This window comes from Hyla sarda, chromosome 1 (genome assembly GCF_029499605.1).
Source record: "Hyla sarda isolate aHylSar1 chromosome 1, aHylSar1.hap1, whole genome shotgun sequence".
Taxonomy (NCBI): domain Eukaryota; kingdom Metazoa; phylum Chordata; class Amphibia; order Anura; family Hylidae; genus Hyla; species Hyla sarda.
Genome location: NC_079189.1, coordinates 257,500,765 through 257,524,842, shown reverse-complemented (window position 1 = coordinate 257,524,842; position 24,078 = coordinate 257,500,765). Strand labels below are relative to the sequence as shown.

General features: G+C 50.1%; 19 pseudogenes; all 19 read left to right on the top strand.

Annotated features, from left to right (window-relative positions):
- Positions 1-1,179: 1,179 nt before the first annotated feature.
- On the top strand, positions 1,180-1,299 carry LOC130332585 (5S ribosomal RNA; annotated as a pseudogene).
- Positions 1,300-2,372: 1,073 nt separating this feature from the next.
- On the top strand, positions 2,373-2,492 carry LOC130353060 (5S ribosomal RNA; annotated as a pseudogene).
- Positions 2,493-3,589: 1,097 nt separating this feature from the next.
- Positions 3,590-3,709, top strand: LOC130352347 (5S ribosomal RNA; annotated as a pseudogene).
- Positions 3,710-5,780: 2,071 nt separating this feature from the next.
- On the top strand, positions 5,781-5,900 carry LOC130330549 (5S ribosomal RNA; annotated as a pseudogene).
- Positions 5,901-6,978: 1,078 nt separating this feature from the next.
- On the top strand, positions 6,979-7,098 carry LOC130330516 (5S ribosomal RNA; annotated as a pseudogene).
- A 284-nt stretch (positions 7,099-7,382) lies between these two features.
- Positions 7,383-7,502, top strand: LOC130351979 (5S ribosomal RNA; annotated as a pseudogene).
- A 273-nt stretch (positions 7,503-7,775) lies between these two features.
- On the top strand, positions 7,776-7,895 carry LOC130352180 (5S ribosomal RNA; annotated as a pseudogene).
- A 277-nt stretch (positions 7,896-8,172) lies between these two features.
- LOC130324086 (5S ribosomal RNA) lies at positions 8,173-8,292 on the top strand (annotated as a pseudogene).
- A 284-nt stretch (positions 8,293-8,576) lies between these two features.
- On the top strand, positions 8,577-8,696 carry LOC130349974 (5S ribosomal RNA; annotated as a pseudogene).
- An 889-nt stretch (positions 8,697-9,585) lies between these two features.
- On the top strand, positions 9,586-9,705 carry LOC130345664 (5S ribosomal RNA; annotated as a pseudogene).
- Positions 9,706-9,787: 82 nt separating this feature from the next.
- LOC130352339 (5S ribosomal RNA) lies at positions 9,788-9,907 on the top strand (annotated as a pseudogene).
- An 82-nt stretch (positions 9,908-9,989) lies between these two features.
- Positions 9,990-10,109, top strand: LOC130325287 (5S ribosomal RNA; annotated as a pseudogene).
- A 277-nt stretch (positions 10,110-10,386) lies between these two features.
- Positions 10,387-10,506, top strand: LOC130351964 (5S ribosomal RNA; annotated as a pseudogene).
- A 1,678-nt stretch (positions 10,507-12,184) lies between these two features.
- Positions 12,185-12,304, top strand: LOC130327025 (5S ribosomal RNA; annotated as a pseudogene).
- Positions 12,305-12,997: 693 nt separating this feature from the next.
- LOC130352110 (5S ribosomal RNA) lies at positions 12,998-13,117 on the top strand (annotated as a pseudogene).
- Positions 13,118-17,189: 4,072 nt separating this feature from the next.
- Positions 17,190-17,309, top strand: LOC130326911 (5S ribosomal RNA; annotated as a pseudogene).
- A 693-nt stretch (positions 17,310-18,002) lies between these two features.
- Positions 18,003-18,122, top strand: LOC130352109 (5S ribosomal RNA; annotated as a pseudogene).
- Positions 18,123-21,389: 3,267 nt separating this feature from the next.
- On the top strand, positions 21,390-21,509 carry LOC130353122 (5S ribosomal RNA; annotated as a pseudogene).
- Positions 21,510-22,590: 1,081 nt separating this feature from the next.
- On the top strand, positions 22,591-22,710 carry LOC130349952 (5S ribosomal RNA; annotated as a pseudogene).
- The last annotated feature ends 1,368 nt before the right edge of the window (positions 22,711-24,078 follow it).

The following is a 24,078-nucleotide window of genomic DNA, read 5'->3' as shown; positions in this document are numbered from 1 at the left end:
AAGCTGAATGCGCCTGTTCTCGTCAGATCGCAGACTGCTACCCAGCTTCGGGCCTGGTAAGTACCAGCATGGGAGACTGGCTGGGAATCCCGGGTGCAGTTGACATTTTGCTCTGTTTCTGCTCCGATTCCGAAAATTATTTATTGATGCTTAAATCCACAGTATACAAAGTGTGAAGCTGTCAACGGTCATCCTAAGCTGAACGCGCCTGCTCTCGTCAGATCACAGACTGCTACCCAGCTTAGGGCCTGGTAAGAACCAGCATGGGAGACTGGCTGTGAATCCCGGGTGCAGTTGACATTTTAATCTGTTGCCGACTTCCGCTCCGATTCAGAAAAGGATTTATTGATGCTTAAATCCACAATATACAGGGTGTGAAGCTGTCAACGGCCATCCTAAGCCTGCACGTGCCTGCTCTCCTCAGATCGCAGACTGCTGCCCGGCAGTTACCGGCATGGGAGACTGGCTGGCAATCCAAGGTGCCAATGACATTTTGCTCTGTTGCCGCCATCCTCTCCGATTAATAAAAATATTTATTGATGCTTAAATCCACAATATACAAGGCGTGGAGATGTCAACGGCCATCCTAAGCTGAACGCGCCTGCTCTCGTCAGATCGCAGACCGCTACCCAGCTTGGGGCCCAGTAAGTACCGGCATCGGAGACTGGCTGGGAATCCCGGATGCAGTTGACATTTTGCTCTGTTGTCGCCTTCCGTTCCGATTCCGAAAAGGATTTATTGATGCTTAAATGCACAGTATAAAAATCATGAAACTGTCAATGGCCATCCTAAGCTGAACGCGCCTGCTCTCGTCAGATCGCAGACTGCTACCCAGCTTAGTGCCCGGTAAGTACTGGCATGGGAGACTGGCTGGGAATCCCGGGTGCCATTGACATTTTGCTCTATTGCTGCCTTCCGCTCCGATTCCGAAAAGAATTTATTGATGCTTAAATGCACAGTATACAAAGTGTGAAGCTGTCAATGGCCATCCTAAGCTGAGTGCGCCTGCTCTCGTCAGATCGCAGACTACTACCCAGCTTAGGGCCTGGTAAGTACCAGCATGGGAGACTGGCTGGGAATCCCGGGTGCAGTTGACATTTTAATCTGTTGCCGCCTTCCGCTCCGATTCGGAAAAGGATTTATTGATGCTTAAATGCACAGTATAAATGGCGTGAAGCTGTTAACGGCCATCCTGAGCTGAACGCGCCTGCTCTCGTCAGATCGCAGACTGTTACCCAGCTTAGGGCCCGGTAAGTACTGGCATGGGAGACTGGCTGGGAATTCCGGTTGCCGTTGACATTTTGCTCTATTGCTGCCTTCCGCTCCGATTCCGAAAATAATTTATTGATGCTTAAATCCACAGTATACAAGGTGTGAAGCTGTCGACGGCCATCCTAAGCTTAACGCGCCTGCTCTCGTCAGATCGCAGACTGGTACAGATCTTAGGGCTCGGTAAGTACCGGCATGGGACACTGGCTGGGAATCCCGGCTGCCGTTGACATTTTGCTCTGTTGCCGCCTTCCGTTCCGATTCCGAAAAGGATTTATTGATGCTTAAATGCACAGTATAAAGGGCGTGAAGCTGTTAACGGCCATCCTAAGCTGAACGCGCCTGCTCTCGTCAGATCGCAGACTGCTACCCAGCTTAGGGCCCGGTAAGTACCAGCATGGGAGACTGGCTGGTAATCTCAGGTGTTGTTGACATTTTGCTCTGTAGCTCTGTAGACATTTTGCTCCGATTCCGAAAAGGATTTATTGATGCTTAAATCCACAATATACAGGGTGTGAAGCCGTCTACGGCTATCCTAAGCTGAATGCGCCTGTTCTTGTCAGATCGCAGACTGCTGCCCGGCAAGTACGGGCATGGGAGACTGGCTGGCAATCCAAGGTGCTATTCACATTTTGATCTGTTGCCGCCTTCCTCTCCGATTAAAAAAAATATTTATTGATGCTTAAATCCACAGTATACAAGGCGTGAAGATGTCAACGGCCATCCTAAGCTGAACGCGCCTGCTCTTGTCAGATCGCAGTCTGCTACCCAGCTTAGGACCCGGTAAGTACTGGCATGGGAGACTGGCTGGGAATCCCGGTTGACATTTTGCTCTATTGCTGCCTTCCGCTCCGATTCCGAAAATAATTTATTGATGCTTAAATCCACAGTATACAAGGTGTGAAGCTGTCGACGGCCATCCTAAGCTTAACGCGCCTGCTCTCGTCAGATCGCAGACTGGTACAGATCTTAGGGCCCGGTAAGTACCGGCATGGGACACTGGCTGGGAATCCCGGCTGCAGTTGACATTTTACTCTGTTTCTGCTCCGATTCCGAAAATTATTTATTGATGCTTAAATCCACAGTATACAAAGTGTGAAGCTGTCAACGGCCATCCTAAGCTGAAAGCGCCTGCTCTCATCAGATCGCAGACTGCTACCCAGCTTAGGGCCCGGTAAGTACCAGCATGGGAGACTGGCTGGGAATCCCAGGTGTCGTTGACATTTTGCTCTGTTGCCGCCTTACGCTCCGATTCCGAAAAGGATTTATTGATGCTTAAATCCACAGTATACAGGGCGTGAAGCTGTCAACGGCCATCCTAAGCTGAACGCGCCTGCTCTCGTCAGATTGCAGACTGTAACCCAGCTTAGGGCCCGGTAAGTACCAGCATGGGAGACTGGCTGGGAATCTCAGGTGTTGTTGACATTTTGCTCTGTAGCTCTGTAGACATTTTGCTCCGATTCCGAAAAGGATTTATTGATGCTTAAATCCACAGTATACAGGGTGTGAAGCCGTCTACGGCTATCCTAAGCTGAATGCGCCTGTTCTTGTCAGATCGCAGACTGCTGCCCGACAAGTACGGGCATGGGAGACTGGCTGGCAATCCAAGGTGCTATTGACATTTTGCTCTGTTGCCGCCTTCCTCTCCGATTAAAAAAAATATTTACTGATGCTTAAATCCACAGTATACATGGCGTGAACATGTCAACGGCCATCCTAAGCTGAACGTGTGAGATCCTAAGCTGCTCTCGTCAGATCGCAGACTGCTACGCAGCTTAGGGCCCAGTAAGTACCGGCATGGGAGACTGGCTGGGAATCCCGGGTGCAGTTGACATTTTGCTCTGTTGCCGCCTTCCGTTCCTATTCCGAAAAGGATTTATTGATGCTTAAATGCACAGTATAAAAAGCATGAAGCTGTCAATGGCAATCCTAAGCTGAACGCGCCTGCTCTCGTCAGATCGCAGACTGCTACCCAGCTTAGGGCCCGGTAAGTATCGGCATGGGAGACTGGCTGGGAATCCCCGATGCCGTTGACATTTTGCTCTATTGCTGCCTTCCGCTTCGATTCCGAAAATAATTTATTGATGCTTAAATCCACAGTATACAAGGTGTGAAGCTGTCGATGGCCATCCTAAGCTTAACGCGCCTGCTCTCGTCAGATCGCAGACTGGTACAGATCTTAGGGCCCGGTAAGTACCGGCATGGGACACTGGCTGGGAATCCCGGCTGCCGTTGACATTTTGCTCTGTTGCCGCCTTCCGTTCCGATTCCGAAAAGAATTTATTGATGCTTAAATGCACAGTATAAAGGGCGAGAAGCTGTCAACGGCCATCCTAAGCTGAACGCGCCTGCTCTCGTCAGATTGCAGACTGCTACCCAGCTTAGGGCCCGGTAAGTACCAGCATGGGAGACTGGCTGGGAATCCCAGGTGTCGTTGACATTTTGTTCTGTTGCCGCCTTCCGCTCCGATTCCGAAAAGGATTTATTGATGCTTAAATCCACAGTATACAGGGTGTGAATATGTCTACGGCCATCCTAAGCTGAATGCGCCTGTTCTCGTCAGATCGCAGACTGCTACCCAGCTTCGGGCCTGGTAAGTACCAGCATGGGAGACTGGCTGGGAATCCCGGGTGCAGTTGACATTTTGCTCTGTTTCTGCTCCGATTCCGAAAATTATTTATTGATGCTTAAATCCACAGTATACAAAGTGTGAAGCTGTCAACGGCCATCCTAAGCTGAACGCGCCTGCTCTTGTCAGATCGCAGACTGCTACCCAGCTTAGGGCCCGGTAAGTACCAGCATGGGAGACTGGCTGGGAATCCCAGGTGTTGTTGACATTTTGCTCTGTAGCCGCCTTCCGCTTCGATTCCGAAAAGGATTTATTGATGCTTAAATCCACAGTATACAGGGTGTGAAGCCGTCTACGGATATCCTAAGCTGAATGTGCCTGTTCTTGTCAGATCGCAGACTGCTGCCCGGCAAGTACGGGCATGGGAGACTGGCTGGCAATCCAAGGTGCTATTGATATTTTGATCTGTTGCCGCCTTCCTCTCCGATTAAAAAAAATATTTATTGATGCTTAAATCCACAGTATAAAAAGCATGAAGCTGTCAATGGCCATCCTAAGCTGAACACGCCTGCTCTCGTCAGATCGCAGACTGGTACAGATCTTAGGGCCCGGTAAGTACCGGCATGGGACACTGGCTGGGAATCCCGGCTGCCGTTGACATTTTGCTCTGTTGCCGCCTTCCGTTCCGATTCCGAAAAGGATTTATTGATGCTTAAATGCACAGTATACAAAGTGTGAAGCTGTCAACCGCCATCCTAAGCTGAACGCGTCTGCTCTCATCAGATCGCAGACTGCTACCCTGCTTAGGGCCCGGTAAGTACCAGCATGGGAGACTGGCTGGGAATCTCAGGTGTTGTTGACATTTTGCTCTGTAGCTCTGTAGACATTTTGCTCCGATTCCGAAAAGGATTTATTGATGCTTAAATCCACAGTGTACAGGTTGTGAAGATGTCTACGGCCATCCTAAGCTGAATGCGCCTGTTCTCGTCAGATCGCAGACTGCTACCCAGCTTCGGGCCTGGTAAGTACCAGCATGGGAGACTGACTGGGAATCCCGGGTGCAGTTGACATTTTGCTCTGTTTCTGCTCCGATTCCGAATTTTTTTTATTGATGCTTAAATCCACAGTATACAAAGTGTGAAGCTGTCAACGGCCATCCTAAGCTGAGCGCGCCTGCTCTTGTTAGATCGCAGACTGCTACCCAGCTTAGGGCCTGGTAAGTACCAGCATGGGAGACTGGCTGGGAATCCCGGTTGCAGTTGACATTTTAATCTGTTGCCGCCTTCCGCTCCGATTCGGAAAATGATTTATTGATGCTTAAATCCACAGTATACAGGGTGTGAAGCTGTCAACGGCCATCCTAAGCCTGAACGTGCCTGCTCTCCTCAGATCGCAGACTGCTGCCCGGCAGTTACCGGCATGGGAGACTGGCTGGCAATCCAAGGTGCCAATGACATTTTGCTCTGTTGCCGCCTTCCTCTCCGATTAATAAAAATATTTATTGATGCTTAAATCCACAATATACAAGGCGTGAAGATGTCAACGGCCATCCTAAGCTGAACGCGCCTGCTCTCGTCAGATCGCAGACTGCTACCCAGCTTAGGGCCCATTAAGTACCATCATGGGAGACTGGCTGGGAATCCCGGGTGCAGTTGACATTTTGCTCTGTTGCCGCCTTCCGTTCCGATTCCGAAAAGGATTTATTGATGCTTAAATGCACAGTATAAAAAGCAACAAGCTGTCAATGGCCATCCTAAGCTAAATGCGCCTGCTCTCGTCAGATCGCAGACTGCTACCCAGCTTAGGGCCCGGTAAGTACTGGCATGGGAGACTGGCTGGGAATCCCGGTTGCCGTTGCCATTTTGCTCTATTGCTGCCTTCCGCTCCGATTCCGAAAAGAATTTATTGATGCTTAAATCCACAGTATACAAGGTGTGAAGCTGTCGACGGCCATCCTAAGCTGAACGCGCCTGCTCTCGTCAGATCGCAGACTGCTACCCAGCTTAGGGCCCGGTAAGTACCAGCATGGGAGACTGGCTGGGAATCCCAGGTGTTGTTGACATTTTGCTCTGTAGCCGCCTTCCGCTTCGATTCCGAAAAGGATTTATTGATGCTTAAATCCACAGTATCCACAGTATACAGGGTGTGAAGCCGTCTACGGCTATCCTAAGCTGAATGTGCCTGTTTTTGTCAGATCGCAGACTGCTGCCCGGCAAGTACGGGCATGGGAGACTGGCTGGCAATCCAAGGTGCTATTGACATTTTGCTCTGTTGCCGCCTTCCTCTCCGATTCCGAAAAGGATTTATTGATGCCTAAATGCACAGTATAAAAAGCATGAAGCTGTCAATGGCCGTCCTAAGCTGAACGCGTCTGCTCTCGTCAGATCGCAGACTGCTACCCAGCTTAGGGCCCGGTAAGTACTGGCATGGGAGACTGGCTGGGAATCCCGTGTGCCGTTTACATTTTGCTCTATTGCTGCCTTCCGCTCCGATTCCGAAAAGAATTTATTGATGCTTAAATCCACAGTATACAAGGTGTGAAGCTGTCGACGGCCATCCTAAGCTTAACGCGCCTGCTCTTGTCAGATCGCAGACTGGTACAGATCTTAGGGCCCGGTAAGTACCGGCATGGGACACTGGCTGGGAATCCTGGCTGCCGTTGACATTTTGCTCTGTTGCCGCCTTCCTTTTCCGATTCCGAAAAGGATTTATTGATGCTTAAATGCACAGTATAAAGGGCGAGAAGCTGTCAACGGCCATCCTAAACTGAACGTGCCTGCTCTCGTCAGATCGCAGACTGCTACCCAGCTTAGGGCCCGGTAAGTACCAGCATGGGGGACTGGCTGGGAATCCCAGGTGTCGTTGACATTTTGCTCTGTTGCCGCCTTTCGCTCCGATTCCGAAAAGGATTTATTGATGCTTAAATGCACAGTATAATAATAATGAAGCTGTCAATGGCCATCCTAAGCTGAATGCGCCTGTTCTTGTCAGATCGCAGACTGCTGCCCGGCAAGTACGGGCATGGGAGACTGGCTGGCAATCCAAGGTGCTATTGACATTTTGATCTGTTGCCCCCTTCCTCTCCGATTAAAATTTTTTTTTATTGATGCTTAAATCCACAGTATACAAGGCGTGAAGATGTCAACGGCCATCCTAAGCTGAACACGCCTGCTTTCGTCAGATCGCAGACTGCTACCCAGCTTAGGGCCCGGTAAGTACTGGCATGGGAGACTGGCTGGGAATCCCGGGTGCCGTTGACATTTTGCTCTGTTGCCGCCTTCCGTTCCGATTCCGAAAAGGATTTATTGATGCCTAAATGCACAGTATAAAGGGCGAGAAGCTGTCAACGGACATCCTAAGCTGAACGCGCCTGCTCTCGTCAGGTCGCAGACTGCTACCCAGCTTCGGGCCTGGTAAGTACCGGCATGGGAGACTGGCTGGGAATCCCGAGTGCAGTTGACATTTTGCTCTGTTGCCGCCTTCCGCTCCGATTCCGAAAAGGATTTATTGATGCTTAAATGCACAGTATAAAAAGCATGAAGCTGTCAATGGCCATCCTAAGCTGAATGCGCCTGCTCTCGTCAGATCGCAGACTGCTACCCAGCTTAGGGCCCGGTAAGTACCGGCATGGGACACTGGCTGGGAATCCCGGGTGCCGTTGACATTTTGCTCTGTTGCCGCCTTCCGTTCCGATTCGGAAAAGGATTTATTGATGCTTAAATCCACAATATACAGGGTGTGAAGCTGTCAACGGCCATCCTAAGCCTGAACGTGCCTGCTCTCCTCAGATCGCAGACTGCTGCCCAGCAGTTACCGGCAAGGGAGATTGGCTGGCAATCCAAGGTGCCATTGACATTTTGCTCTGTTGCCGCATTCCTCTCCGATTAATAAAAATATTTATTGATGCTTAAATCCACAATATACAAGGCGTGAAGCTGTCAACGGCCATCCTAAGCTGAACGCGCCTGCTCTCGTCAGATCGCAGACTGCTACCCAGCTTAGGGCCTGGTAAGTACCAGCATGGGAGACTGGCTGGGAATCCCAGGTGTCGTTGACATTTTGCTCTGTTGCCGCCTTACGCTCCGATTCCGAAAAGGATTTATTGATGCTTAAATCCACAGTATACAGGGTGTGAAGTTGTCTACGGCCATCCTAAGCTGAATGTGCCTGTTCTCGTCAGATCGCAGACTGCTACCCTGCTTCGGGCCTGATAAGTACCAGCATGGGAGACTGGCTGGGAATCCCGGGTGCAGTTGACATTTTGCTCTGTTTCTGCTCCGATTCCGAAAATTATTTATTGATGCTTAAATCCACAGTATACAAAGGGTGAAGCTGTCAACGGCCATCCTAAGCTGAACGCACCTGCTCTCGTCAGATCGCAGACTGCTACCCAGCTTAGGGCCTGGTAAGTACCAGCATGGGAGACTGGCTGGGAATCCCGGGTGCAGTTGACATTTTAATCTGTTGCCGCCTTCCGCTCCGATTCCGAAAATAATTTATTGATGCTTAAATCCATAGTATACAAGGTGTGAAGCTGTCGACAGCCATCCTAAACTTAACGCGCCTGCTCTCGTCAGATCGCAGACTGGTACAGATCTTAGGGCCCGGTAAGTACCGGCATGGGACACTGGCTGGGAATCCCGGCTGCCGCTGACATTTTGCTCTATTGCAGCCTTCCGTTCCGATTCCGAAAAGGATTTATTGATGCTTAAATGCACAGTATACAAAGTGTGAAGCTGTCAACGGCCATCCTAAGCTGAACGCGCCTGCTCTCGTCAGATCGCAGACTGCTACCCAGCTTAGGGCCTGGTAAGTACCAGCATGGGAGACTGGCTGGGAATCCCGGGTGCAGTTGACATTTTAATCTGTTGCCGCCTTCCGCTCCGATTCGGAAAAGGATTTATTGATGCTTAAATGCACAGTATAAAGGGCATGAAGCTGTTAATGGCCATCCTAAGCTGAACGCGCCTGCTCTCGTCAGATCGCAGACTGCTACCCAGCTTAGGGCCCGGTAAGTACCAGCATGGGAGACTGGCTGGAAATCTCAGGTGTTGTTGACATTTTGCTCTGTAGCTCTGTAGACATTTTGCTCCGAATCCAAAAAGGATTTATTGATGCTTAAATCCACAATATACAGGGTGTGAAGCCGTCTACGGCTATCCTAAGCTGAATGCGCCTGTTCTTGTCAGATCGCAGACTGCTGCCCGGCAAGTACGGGCATGGGAGACTGGCTGGCAATCCAAGGTGCTATTGACATTTTGATCTGTTGCCGCCTTACTCTCCGATTAAAAAAAATATTTATTGATGCTTAAATCCACAGTATACAAGGTGTGAAGCTGTCGACGGCCATCCTAAGCTGAACGCGCCTGCTCTTGTCAGATTGCAGACTGCTTCCCAGCTTAGGGCCCGGTAAGTACTGGCATGGGAGACTGGCTGGGAATCCCGGGTGCAGTTGACATTTTGCTCTATTGCTGCCTTCCGCTCCGATTCCGAAAAGAATTTATTGATGCTTAAATCCACAGTATACAAGGTGTGAAGCTGTCGACGGCCATCCTAAGCTCAACGCGCCTGCTCTCGTCAGATCACAGACTGGTACAGATCTTAGGGCCCGGTAAGTACCGGCATGGGACACTGGCTGGGAATCCCGGCTGCCGTTGACATTTTGCTCTGTTGCCGCCTTCCGTTCCGTTCCGATTCCGAAAAGGATTTATTGATGCCTAAATGCACAGTATAAAGGGCAAGAAGCTGTCAACGGCCATCCTAAGCTGAACGCGCCTGCTCTCGTCAGATCGCAGACTGCTACCCAGCTTAGGGCCCGGTAAGTACCAGCATGGGAGACTGGCTGGGAATCCCAGGTGCAGTTGACATTTTGCTCTGTTGCCGCCTTCCGTTCCGATTCCGAAAAGGATATATTGATGCTTAAATGCACAATATAAAAATCAAGAAGCTGTCAACGGCCATCCTAAGCTGAACGCGCCTGCTCTCGTCAGATCGCAGACTGCTACCCAGCTTAGGGCCTGGAAAGTACCAGCATGGGAGACTGGCTGGGAATCCCGGGTGCAGTTGACATTTTAATCTGTTGCCGCCTTCCGCTTCGATTCGGAAAATTATTTATTGATGCTTAAATCCACAATATAAAGGGGGTGAAGCTGTCAACGGCCATCCTAAGCTGAACGCGCCTGCTCTCGTCAGATCGCAGACTGATACCCAGCTTAGGGCCTGGTAAGTACCAGCATGGGAGACTGGCTGGGAATCCCAGGTGTCGTTGACATTTTGCTCTGTTGCCACCTTACGCTCCGATTCCGAAAAGGATTTATTGATGCTTAAATCCACAGTATACAGGGTGTGAAGATGTCTATGGCCATCCTAAGCTGAATGCGCCTGTTCTCGTCAGATCGCAGACTGCTACCCAGCGTCGGGCCTGGTAAGTACCAGCATGGGAGACTGGCTGGGAATCCCGGGTGCAGGTACCATTTTGCTCTGTTTCTGCTCCGATTCCGAAAATTATTTATTGATGCTTAAATCCACAGTATACAAAGTGTGAAGCTGTCAACGGCCATCCTAAGCTGAACGCGCCTGCTCTCGTCAGATCGCAGACTGCTACCCAGCTTAGGGCCCGGTAAGTACCAGCATGGGAGACTGGATGGGAATCTCAGGTGTTGTTGACATTTTGCTCTGTAGCTTTGTAGACATTTTGCTCCGATTCCGAAAAGGATTTATTGATGCTTAAATCCACAGTATACAGGGTGTGAAGCCGTCTACGGCTATCCTAAGCTGAATGTGCCTGTTCTTGTCAGATCGCAGACTGCTGCCCGGCAAGTACGGGCATGGGAGACTGTCTGGCAATCCAAGGTGCTATTGACATTTTGCTCTGTTGCCGCCTTCCTCTCCGATTAAAAAAAATATTTATTGATGCTTAAATCCACAGTATACAGGGCTTGAAGATGTCAACGGCCATCCTAAGCTGAACGCGCCTGCTCTCGTCAGACCGCAGACTGCTACGCAGCTTAGGGCCCAGTAAGTACCGGTATTGGAGACTGGCTGGGAATCCCGGGTGCAGTTGACATTTTGCTCTGTTGCCGCCTTCTGTTCCGATTCCGAAAAGGATTTATTGATGCTTAAATGCACAGTATAAAAAGCATGAAGCTGTCAATGGCCATCCTAAGCTGAACGCCCCTGCTCTCGTCAGATCGCAAACTGCTACCCAGCTTAGGGCCCGGTAAGTACTGGCATGGGAGACTGGCTGGGAATCCCGGTTGCCGTTGACAATTTGCTCTATTGCTGCCTTCTGCTCGATTCCGAAAATAATTTATTGATGCTTAAATCCACAGTATACAAGGTGTGAAGCTGTCGACGGCCATCCTAAGCTTAACGCGCCTGCTCTCGTCAGATCGCAGACTGCTACCCAGCTTAGGGCCCGGTAAGTACCAGCATGGGAGACTGGCTGGGAATCTCAGGTGTTGTTGATATTTTGCTCTGTAGCTCTGTAGACATTTTTCTCCGCTTCCGAAAAGGATTTATTGATGCTTAAATCCACAATATACAGGGTGTGAAGCCGTCTACGGCTATCCTAAGCTGAATGCGCCTGTTCTTGTCAGATCGCAGACTGCTGCCCGGCAAGTACGGGCATGGGAGACTGGCTGGCAATCCAAGGTGCTATTGACATTTTGATCTGTTGCCGCCTTCCTCTCCGATTAAAAAAAATATTTATTGATGCTTAAATCCACAGTATACAAGGCGTGAAGATGTCAACGGCCATCCTAAGCTGAACGCGCCTGCTCTTGTCAGATCGCAGTCTGCTACCCAGCTTAGGACCCGGTAAGTACTGGCATGGGAGACTGGCTGGGAATCCCGGTTGCCGTTGACATTTTGCTCTATTGCTGCCTTCCGCTCCGATTCCGAAAAGAATTTATTGATGCTTAAATCCACAGTATACAAGGTGTGAAGCTGTCGACGACCTTCCTAAGCTTAACGCGCCTGCTCTCGTCAGATCGCAGACTGGTACAGATCTTAGGGCCCGGTAAGTACCGGCATGGGACACTGGCTGGGAATCCCGGCTGCCGTTGACATTTTGCTCTGTTGCCGCCTTCCGTTCCGATTCCGAAAAGGATTTATTGATGCTTAAATGCACAGTATACAAAGTGTGAAGCTGTCAACGGCCATCCTAAGCTGAATGCGCCTGTTCTCGTCAGATCGCAGACTGCTACCCAGCTTCGGGCCTCGTAAGTACCAGCATGGGAGACTGGCTGGGAATCCCGGGTGCAGTTGACATTTTACTCTGTTTCTGCTCCGATTCCGAAAATTATTTATTGATGCTTAAATCCACAGTATACAAAGTGTGAAGCTGTCAACGGCCATCCTAAGCTGAACGCGCCTGCTCTCATCAGATCGCAGACTGCTACCCAGCTTAGGGCCCGGTAAGTACCAGCATGGGAGACTGGCTGGGAATCCCAGGTGTCGTTGACATTTTGCTCTGTTGCCGCCTTACGCTCCGATTCCGAAAAGGATTTATTGATGCTTAAATCCACAGTATACAGGGCATGAAGCTGTCAACCGCCATCCTAAGCTGAACACGCCTGCTCTCGTCAGATTGCAGACTGTAACCCAGCTTAGGGCCCGGTAAGTACCAGCATGGGAGACTGGCTGGGAATCTCAGGTGTTATTGACATTTTGCTCTGTAGCTCTGTAGACATTTTGCTCCGATTCCGAAAAGGATTTATTGATGCTTAAATCCACAGTATACAGGGTGTGAAGCCGTCTACGGCTATCATAAGCTGAATGCGCCTGTTCTTGTCAGATCGCAGACTGCTGCCCGGCAAGTACGGGCATGGGAGACTGGCTGGCAATCCAAGGTGCTATTGACATTTTGCTCTGTTGCCGCCTTCCTCTCCGATTAAAAAAAATATTTACTGATACTTAAATCCACAGTATACATGGCGTGAACATGTCAACGGCCATCCTAAGCTGAACGTGTGAGATCCTAAGCTGCTCTCGTCAGATCGCAGACTGCTACGCAGCTTAGGGCCCAGTAAGTACCGGCATGGGAGACTGGCTGGGAATCCCGGGTGTAGTTGACATTTTGCTCTGTTGCCGCCTTCCGTTCCTATTCCGAAAAGGATTTATTGATGCTTAAATGCACAGTATAAAAAGAATGAAGCTGTCAATGGCCATCCTAAGCTGAACGCGCCTGCTCTCGTCAGATCGCAGACTGCTACCCAGCTTAGGGCCCGGTAAGTATTGGCATGGGAGACTGGCTGGGAATCCCGGGTGCCGTTGACATTTTGCTCTATTGCTGCCTTCCGCTCCGATTCCGAAAATAATTTATTGATGCTTAAATCCACAGTATACAAGGTGTGAAGCTGTCGACGGCCATCCTAAGCTTAACGCGCCTGCTCTCGTCAGATCGCAGACTGGTACAGATCTTAGGGCCCGGTAAGTACCGGCATGGGACACTGGCTGGGAATCCCGGCTGCCGTTAACATTTTGCTCTGTTGCCGCCTTCAGTTCCGATTCCGAAAAGAATTTATTGATGCTTAAATGCACAGTATAAAGGGCGAGAAGCTGTCAACGGCCATCTTAAGCTGAACGCGCCTGCTCTTGTCAGATCACAGACTGCTACCCAGCTTAGGGCCCGGTAAGTACCAGCATGGGAGACTGGCTGGGAATCCCAGGTGTTGTTGACATTTTGCTCTGTAGCCGCCTTCCGCTTCGATTCCGAAAAGTATTTATTGTTGCTTAAATCCACAGTATACAGGGTGTGAAGCCGTCTACGGATATCCTAAGCTGAATGTGCCTGTTCTTGTCAGATCGCAGACTGCTGCCCGGCAAGTACGGGCATGGGAGACTGGCTGGCAATCCAAGGTGCTATTTATATTTTGATCTGTTGCCGCCTTCCTCTCCGATTAAAAAAAATATTTATTGATGCTTAAATCCACAGTATAAAAAGCATGAAGCTGTCAATGGCCATCCTAAGCTGAACACGCCTGCTCTCGTCAGATCGCAGACTGGTACAGATCTTAGGGCCCGGTAAGTACCGGCATGGGACACTGGCTGGGAATCCCGGCTGCCGTTGACATTTTGCTCTGTTGCCGCCTTCCGTTCCAATTCCGAAAAGGATTTATTGATGCTTAAATGCACAGTATACAAAGTGTGAAGCTGTCAACCGCCATCCTAAGCTGAACGCGTCTGCTCTCGTCAGATCGCAGACTGCTACCCTGCTTAGGGCCCGGTAAGTACCAGCATGGGAGACTGGCTGGGAATCTCAGGTGTTGTTGACATTTTGCTCTGTAGCTCTGTAGACATTTTGCTCCGATTCCGAAAAGGATTTATTGATGCTTAAATCCACAGTGTACAGGTTGTGAAGATATCTACGGCCATCCTAAGCTGAATGCGCCTGTTCTCGTCAGATCGCAGACTGCTACCCAGCTTTGTGCCTGGTAAGTACCAGCATGGGAGACTGACTGGGAAACCCGGGTGCAGTTGACATTTTGCTCTGTTTCTGCTCCGATTCCGAATTTTTTTTATTGATGCTTAAATCCACAGTATACAAAGTGTGAAGCTGTCAACGGCCATCCTAAGCTGAGCGCGCCTGCTCTTGTTAGATCGCAGACTGCTACCCAGCTTAGGGCCTGGTAAGTACCAGCATGGGAGACTGGCTGGGAATCCCGGTTGCAGTTGACATTTTAATCTGTTGCCGCCTTCCGCTCCGATTCGGAAAATGATTTATTGATGCTTAAATCCACAATATACAGGGTGTGAAGCTGTCAACGGCCATCCTAAGCCTGAACGTGCCTGCTCTCCTCAGATCGCAGACTGCTGCCCGGCAGTTACCGGCATGGGAGACTGGCTGGCAATCCAAGGTGCCATTGACATTTTGCTCTGTTGCCGCCTTCCTCTCCGATTAATAAAAATATTTATTGATGCTTAAATCCACAATATACAAGGCGTGAAGATGTCAACGGCCATCCTAAGCTGAACGCGCCTGCTCTCGTCAGATCGCAGACTGCTACCCAGCTTAGGGCCCATTAAGTACCATCATGGGAGACTGGCTGGGAATCCCGGGTGCAGTTGACATTTTGCTCTGTTGCCGCCTTCCGTTCCGATTCCGAAAAGGATTTATTGATGCTTAAATGCACAGTATAAAAAGCAACAAGCTGTCAATGGCCATCCTAAGCTAAACGCGCCTGCTCTCGTCAGATCGCAGACTGCTACCCAGCTTAGGGCCCGGTAAGTACTGGCATGGGAGACTGGCTGGGAATCCCGGTTGCCGTTGCCATTTTGCTCTATTGCTGCCTTCCGCTCCGATTCCGAAAAGAATTTATTGATGCTTAAATCCACAGTATACAAGGTGTGAAGCTGTCGACGGCCATCCTAAGCTGAACGCGCCTGCTCTCGTCAGATCGCAGACTGCTACCCAGCTTAGGGCCCGGTAAGTCCCAGCATGGGAGACTGGCTGGGAATCCCAGGTGTTGTTGACATTTTGCTCTGTAGCCGCCTTCCGCTCCGATTCCGAAAAGGATTTATTGATGCTTAAATCCACAGTATACAGGGTGTGAAGCCGTCTACGGCTATCCTAAGCTGAATGTGCCTGTTCTTGTCAGATCGCAGACTGCTGCCCGGCAAGTACGGGCATGGGAAACTGGCTGGCAATCCAAGGTGCTATTGACATTTTGCTCTGTTGCCGCCTTCCTCTTCAATTCCGAAAAGGATTTATTGATGCTTAAATGCACAGTATAAAAAGCATGAAGCTGTCAATGGCCGTCCTAAGCTGAACGCGTCTGCTCTTGTCAGATCGCAGACTGCTACGCAGCTTAGGGCCCAGTAAGTACCGGTATTGGAGACTGGCTGGGAATCCCGGGTGCAGTTGACATTTTGCTCTGTTGCCGCCTTCTGTTCCGATTCCGAAAAGGATTTATTGATGCTTAAATGCACAGTATAAAAAGCATGAAGCTGTCAATGGCCATCCTAAGCTGAACGCCCCTGCTCTCGTCAGATCGCAAACTGCTACCCAGCTTAGGGCCCGGTAAGTACTGGCATGGGAGACTGGCTGGGAATCCCGGTTGCCGTTGACAATTTGCTCTATTGCTGCCTTCCGCTCGATTCCGAAAATAATTTATTGATGCTTAAATCCACAGTATACAAGGTGTGAAGCTGTCGACGGCCATCCTAAGCTTAACGCGCCTGCTCTCGTCAGATCGCAGACTGGTACAGATCTTAGGGCCCGGTAAGTACCGGCATGGGACACTGGCTGGGAATCCCGGCTGCCGTTGACATTTTGCTCTGTTGCCGCCTTCCGTTCCGATTCCGAAAAGGATTTATTGATGCTTAAATGCACAGTATAAAGGGCGTGAAGCTGTTAACGGCCATCCTAAGCTGAACGCGCCTGCTCTCGTCAGATCGCAGACTGCTACCCAGCTTAGGGCCCGGTAAGTACCAGCATGGGAGACTGGCTGGGAATCTCAGGTGTTGTTGATATTTTGCTCTGTAGCTCTGTAGACATTTTTCTCCGCTTCCGAAAAGGATTTATTGATGCTTAAATCCACAATATACAGGGTGTGAAGCCGTCTACGGCTATCCTAAGCTGAATGCGCCTGTTCTTGTCAGATCGCAGACTGCTGCCCGGCAAGTACGGGCATGGGAGACTGGCTGGCAATCCAAGGTGCTATTGACATTTTGATCTGTTGCCGCCTTCCTCTCCGATTAAAAAAAATATTTATTGATGCTTAAATCCACAGTATACAAGGCGTGAAGATGTCAACGGCCATCCTAAGCTGAACGCGCCTGCTCTTGTCAGATCGCAGTCTGCTACCCAGCTTAGGACCCGGTAAGTACTGGCATGGGAGACTGGCTGGGAATCCCGGTTGCCGTTGACATTTTGCTCTATTGCTGCCTTCCGCTCCGATTCCGAAAAGAATTTATTGATGCTTAAATCCACAGTATACAAGGTGTGAAGCTGTCGACGACCTTCCTAAGCTTAACGCGCCTGCTCTCGTCAGATCGCAGACTGGTACAGATCTTAGGGCCCGGTAAGTACCGGCATGGGACACTGGCTGGGAATCCCGGCTGCCGTTGACATTTTGCTCTGTTGCCGCCTTCCGTTCCGATTCCGAAAAGGATTTATTGATGCTTAAATGCACAGTATACAAAGTGTGAAGCTGTCAACGGCCATCCTAAGCTGAATGCGCCTGTTCTCGTCAGATCGCAGACTGCTACCCAGCTTCGGGCCTCGTAAGTACCAGCATGGGAGACTGGCTGGGAATCCCGGGTGCAGTTGACATTTTACTCTGTTTCTGCTCCGATTCCGAAAATTATTTATTGATGCTTAAATCCACAGTATACAAAGTGTGAAGCTGTCAACGGCCATCCTAAGCTGAACGCGCCTGCTCTCATCAGATCGCAGACTGCTACCCAGCTTAGGGCCCGGTAAGTACCAGCATGGGAGACTGGCTGGGAATCCCAGGTGTCGTTGACATTTTGCTCTGTTGCCGCCTTACGCTCCGATTCCGAAAAGGATTTATTGATGCTTAAATCCACAGTATACAGGGCATGAAGCTGTCAACCGCCATCCTAAGCTGAACACGCCTGCTCTCGTCAGATTGCAGACTGTAACCCAGCTTAGGGCCCGGTAAGTACCAGCATGGGAGACTGGCTGGGAATCTCAGGTGTTATTGACATTTTGCTCTGTAGCTCTGTAGACATTTTGCTCCGATTCCGAAAAGGATTTATTGATGCTTAAATCCACAGTATACAGGGTGTGAAGCCGTCTACGGCTATCATAAGCTGAATGCGCCTGTTCTTGTCAGATCGCAGACTGCTGCCCGGCAAGTACGGGCATGGGAGACTGGCTGGCAATCCAAGGTGCTATTGACATTTTGCTCTGTTGCCGCCTTCCTCTCCGATTAAAAAAAATATTTACTGATACTTAAATCCACAGTATACATGGCGTGAACATGTCAACGGCCATCCTAAGCTGAACGTGTGAGATCCTAAGCTGCTCTCGTCAGATCGCAGACTGCTACGCAGCTTAGGGCCCAGTAAGTACCGGCATGGGAGACTGGCTGGGAATCCCGGGTGTAGTTGACATTTTGCTCTGTTGCCGCCTTCCGTTCCTATTCCGAAAAGGATTTATTGATGCTTAAATGCACAGTATAAAAAGCATGAAGCTGTCAATGGCCATCCTAAGCTGAACGCGCCTGCTCTCGTCAGATCGCAGACTGCTACCCAGCTTAGGGCCCGGTAAGTATTGGCATGGGAGACTGGCTGGGAATCCCGGGTGCCGTTGACATTTTGCTCTATTGCTGCCTTCCGCTCCGATTCCGAAAATAATTTATTGATGCTTAAATCCACAGTATACAAGGTGTGAAGCTGTCGACGGCCATCCTAAGCTTAACGCGCCTGCTCTCGTCAGATCGCAGACTGGTACAGATCTTAGGGCCCGGTAAGTACCGGCATGGGACACTGGCTGGGAATCCCGGCTGCCGTTAACATTTTGCTCTGTTGCCGCCTTCAGTTCCGATTCCGAAAAGAATTTATTGATGCTTAAATGCACAGTATAAAGGGCGAGAAGCTGTCAACGGCCATCTTAAGCTGAACGCGCCTGCTCTTGTCAGATCACAGACTGCTACCCAGCTTAGGGCCCGGTAAGTACCAGCATGGGAGACTGGCTGGGAATCCCAGGTGTTGTTGACATTTTGCTCTGTAGCCGCCTTCCGCTTCGATTCCGAAAAGTATTTATTGTTGCTTAAATCCACAGTATACAGGGTGTGAAGCCGTCTACGGATATCCTAAGCTGAATGTGCCTGTTCTTGTCAAATCGCAGACTGCTGCCCGGCAAGTACGGGCATGGGAGACTGGCTGGCAATCCAAGGTGCTATTGATATTTTGATCTGTTGCCGCCTTCCTCTCCGATTAAAAAAAATATTTATTGATGCTTAAATCCACAGTATAAAAAGCATGAAGCTGTCAATGGCCATCCTAAGCTGAACACGCCTGCTCTCGTCAGATCGCAGACTGGTACAGATCTTAGGGCCCGGTAAGTACCGGCATGGGACACTGGCTGGGAATCCCGGCTGCCGTTGACATTTTGCTCTGTTGCCGCCTTCCGTTCCAATTCCGAAAAGGATTTATTGATGCTTAAATGCACAGTATACAAAGTGTGAAGCTGTCAACCGCCATCCTAAGCTGAACGCGTCTGCTCTCGTCAGATCGCAGACTGCTACCCTGCTTAGGGCCCGGTAAGTACCAGCATGGGAGACTGGCTGGGAATCTCAGGTGTTGTTGACATTTTGCTCTGTAGCTCTGTAGACATTTTGCTCCGATTCCGAAAAGGATTTATTGATGCTTAAATCCACAGTGTACAGGTTGTGAAGATATCTACGGCCATCCTAAGCTGAATGCGCCTGTTCTCGTCAGATCGCAGACTGCTACCCAGCTTCGTGCCTGGTAAGTACCAGCATGGGAGACTGACTGGGAAACCCGGGTGCAGTTGACATTTTGCTCTGTTTCTGCTCCGATTCCGAATTTTTTTTATTGATGCTTAAATCCACAGTATACAAAGTGTGAAGCTGTCAACGGCCATCCTAAGCTGAGCGCGCCTGCTCTTGTTAGATCGCAGACTGCTACCCAGCTTAGGGCCTGGTAAGTACCAGCATGGGAGACTGGCTGGGAATCCCGGTTGCAGTTGACATTTTAATCTGTTGCCGCCTTCCGCTCCGATTCGGAAAATGATTTATTGATGCTTAAATCCACAATATACAGGGTGTGAAGCTGTCAACGGCCATCCTAAGCCTGAACGTGCCTGCTCTCCTCAGATCGCAGACTGCTGCCCGGCAGTTACCGGCATGGGAGACTGGCTGGCAATCCAAGGTGCCATTGACATTTTGCTCTGTTGCCGCCTTCCTCTCCGATTAATAAAAATATTTATTGATGCTTAAATCCACAATATACAAGGCGTGAAGATGTCAACGGCCATCCTAAGCTGAACGCGCCTGCTCTCGTCAGATCGCAGACTGCTACCCAGCTTAGGGCCCATTAAGTACCATCATGGGAGACTGGCTGGGAATCCCGGGTGCAGTTGACATTTTGCTCTGTTGCCGCCTTCCGTTCCGATTCCGAAAAGGATTTATTGATGCTTAAATGCACAGTATAAAAAGCAACAAGCTGTCAATGGCCATCCTAAGCTAAACGCGCCTGCTCTCGTCAGATCGCAGACTGCTACCCAGCTTAGGGCCCGGTAAGTACTGGCATGGGAGACTGGCTGGGAATCCCGGTTGCCGTTGCCATTTTGCTCTATTGCTGCCTTCCGCTCCGATTCCGAAAAGAATTTATTGATGCTTAAATCCACAGTATACAAGGTGTGAAGCTGTCGACGGCCATCCTAAGCTGAACGCGCCTGCTCTCGTCAGATCGCAGACTGCTACCCAGCTTAGGGCCCGGTAAGTCCCAGCATGGGAGACTGGCTGGGAATCCCAGGTGTTGTTGACATTTTGCTCTGTAGCCGCCTTCCGCTCCGATTCCGAAAAGGATTTATTGATGCTTAAATCCACAGTATACAGGGTGTGAAGCCGTCTACGGCTATCCTAAGCTGAATGTGCCTGTTCTTGTCAGATCGCAGACTGCTGCCCGGCAAGTACGGGCATGGGAAACTGGCTGGCAATCCAAGGTGCTATTGACATTTTGCTCTGTTGCCGCCTTCCTCTTCAATTCCGAAAAGGATTTATTGATGCTTAAATGCACAGTATAAAAAGCATGAAGCTGTCAATGGCCGTCCTAAGCTGAACGCGTCTGCTCTTGTCAGATCGCAGACTGCTACCCAGCTTAGGGCCCGGTAAGTACTGGCATGGGAGACTGGCTGGGAATCCCGTGTGCCGTTGACATTTTGCTCTATTGCTGCCTTTCGCTCCGATTCCGAAAAGAATTTATTGATGCTTAAATCCACAGTATACAAGGTGTGAAGATGTCGACGGCCATCCTAAGCTTAACGCGCCTGCTCTTGTCAGATCGCAGACTGGTACAGATCTTAGGGCCCGGTAAGTACCGGCATGGGACACTGGCTGGGAATCCTGGCTGCCGTTGACATTTTGCTCTGTTGCCGCCTTCCTTTTCCGATTCCGAAAAGGATTTATTGATGCTTAAATGCACAGTATAAAGGGCGAGAAGCTGTCAACGGCCATCCTAAACTGAACGTGCCTGCTCTCGTCAGATCGCAGACTGCTACCCAGCTTAGGGCCCGGTAAGTACCAGCATGGGGGACTGGCTGGGAATCCCAGGTGTCGTTGACATTTTGCTCTGTTGCCGCCTTACGCTCCGATTCCGAAAAGGATTTATTGATGCTTAAATGCACAGTATAATAATAACGAAGCTGTCAATGGCCATCCTAAGCTGAATGCGCCTGTTCTTGTCAGATCGCAGACTGCTGCCCGGCAAGTACGGGCATGGGAGACTGGCTGGCAATCCAAGGTGCTATTGACATTTTGATCTGTTGCCCCCTTCCTCTCCGATTAAAATTTTTTTTTATTGATGCTTAAATAAACAGTATACAAGGCGTGAAGATGTCAACGGCCATCCTAAGCTGAACGCGCCTGCTCTCGTCAGATCGCAGACTGCTACCCAGCTTAGGGCCCGAAAAGTACTGGCATGGGAGACTGGCTGGGAATCCCGGGTGCCGTTGACATTTTGCTCTATTGCTGCCTTCCGCTCCGATTCAGAAAATAATTTATTGATGCTTAAATCCACAGTATACAAGGTGTGAAGCTGTCGACGGCCATCCTAAGCTTAACGCGCCTGCTCTCGTTAGATCGCAGACTGGTACAGATCTTAGGGCCCGGTAAGTACCGGCATGGGACACTGGCTGGGAATCCCGGCTGCCATTGACATTTTGCTCTGTTGCCGCCTTCCGTTCCGATTCCGAAAAGGATTTATTGATGCCTAAATGCACAGTATAAAGGGCAAGAAGCTGTCAACGGCCATCCTAAGCTGAACGCGCCTGCCCTCGTCAGGTCGCAGACTGCTACCCAGCTTAGGGCCCGGTAAGTACCGGCATGGGATACTGGCTGGGAATCCCGAGTGCAGGTGACATTTTGCTCTGTTGCCGCCTTCCGCTCCGATTCAGAAAAGGATTTATTGATGCTTAAATGCACAGTATAAAATGCATGAAGCTGTCAATGGCCATCCTAAGCTGAACGCGCCTGCTCTCGTCAGATCGCAGACTGCTACCCAGCTTAGGGCCCGGTAAGTACTGGCATGGGAGACTGGCTGGTAATCCCGGTTGACATTTAGCTCTATTGCTCTATTGCTGCCTTGCTCCGATTCCGAAAAGAATTTATTGATGCTTAAATCCACAGTATACAAGGTGTGAAGCTGTCGACGGCCATCCTAAGCTTAACGTGCCTGCTCTCGTCAGATCGCAGACTGGTACAGATCTTAGGGCCCGGTAAGTACCGGCATGGGACACTGGCTGGGAATCCCGGCTGCCGTTGACATTTTGCTCTGTTGCCGCCTTCCGTTCCGATTCGGAAAAGGATTTATTGATGCTTAAATCCACAATATACAGGGTGTGAAGCTGTCAACGGCCATTCTAAGCCTGAACGTGCCTGCTCTCCTCAGATCGCAGACTGCTGCCCAGCAGTTACCGGCAAGGGAGATTGGCTGGCAATCCAAGGTGCCATTGACATTTTGCTCTGTTGCCGCATTCCTCTCCGATTAATAAAAATATTTATTGATGCTTAAATCCACAATATACAAGGCGTGAAGCTGTCAACGGCCATCCTAAGCTGAACGCGCCTGCTCTCGTCAGATCGCAGACTGCTACCCAGCTTAGGGCCTGGTAAGTACCAGCATGGGAGACTGGCTGGGAATCCCGGGTGCAGTTGACATTTTAATCTGTTGCCGCCTTACGCTCCGATTCGGAAAAGGATTTATTGATGCTTAAATGCACAGTATAAAGGGCGAGAAGCTGTCAACCGCCATCCTAAGCTGAACGCGCCTGCTCTCGTCAGATCGCAGACTGCTACCCAGCTTAGGGCCCGGTAAGTACCAGCATGGGAGACTGGCTGGGAATCCCAGGTGTCGTTGACATTTTGCTCTGTTGCCGCCTTACGCTCCGATTCCGAAAAGGATTTATTGATGCTTAAATCCACAGTATACAGGGTGTGAAGTTGTCTACGGCCATCCTAAGCTGAATGTGCCTGTTCTCGTCAGATCGCAGACTGCTACCCTGCTTCGGGCCTGATAAGTACCAGCATGGGAGACTGGCTGGGAATCCCGGGTGCAGTTGACATTTTGCTCTGTTTCTGCTCCGATTCCGAAAATTATTTATTGATGCTTAAATCCACAGTATACAAAGTTTGAAGCTGTCAACGGCCATCCTAAGCTGAACGCACCTGCGCTTGTCAGATCGCAGACTGCTACCCAGCTTAGGGCCTAGTAAGTACCAGCATGGGAGACTGGCTGGGAATCCCGGGTACAGTTGACATTTTAATCTGTTGCCGCCTTCCGCTCCGATTCCGAAAAGAATTTATTGATGCTTAAATCCACAGTATACAAGGTGTGAAGCTGTCGACGGCCATCCTAAACTTAACGCGCCTGCTCTCGTCAGATCGCAGACTGGTACAGATCTTAGGGCCCGGTAAGTACCGGCATGGGACACTGGCTGGGAATCCCGGCTGCCGCTGACATTTTGCTCTGTTGCCGCCTTCCGTTCCGATTCCGAAAAGGATTTATTGATGCTTAAATGCACAGTATACAAAGTGTGAAGCTGTCAATGGCCATCCTAAGCTGAACGCGCCTGCTTTTGTCAGATCGCAGACTGCTACCTAGCTTAGGGCCCGGTAAGTACTGGCATGGGAGACTGGCTGGGAATCCCGGCTGCCGTTGACATTTTGCTCTATTGCTGTCTTCCGCTCCGATTCCGAAAATAATTTATTGATGCTTAAATCCACAGGATACAAGGTGTGAAGCTGTCGACGGCCATCCTAAGCTTAACGCGCCTGCTCTCGTCAGATCGCAGACTGGTACAGATCTAAGGGCCCGGTAAGTACCGGCATGGGACACTGGCTGGGAATCCCGGCTGCCGTTGACATTTTGATCTGTTGCCGCCTTCCGTTCCGATTCCGAAAAGGATTTATTGATGCTTAAATGCACAGTATACAGGGTGTGAAGCTGTCAACGGCCATCCTAAGCTGAACGCGCCTGCTTTCGTCAGATCGCAGACTGATACCCAGCTTAGGGCCTGGTAAGTACCA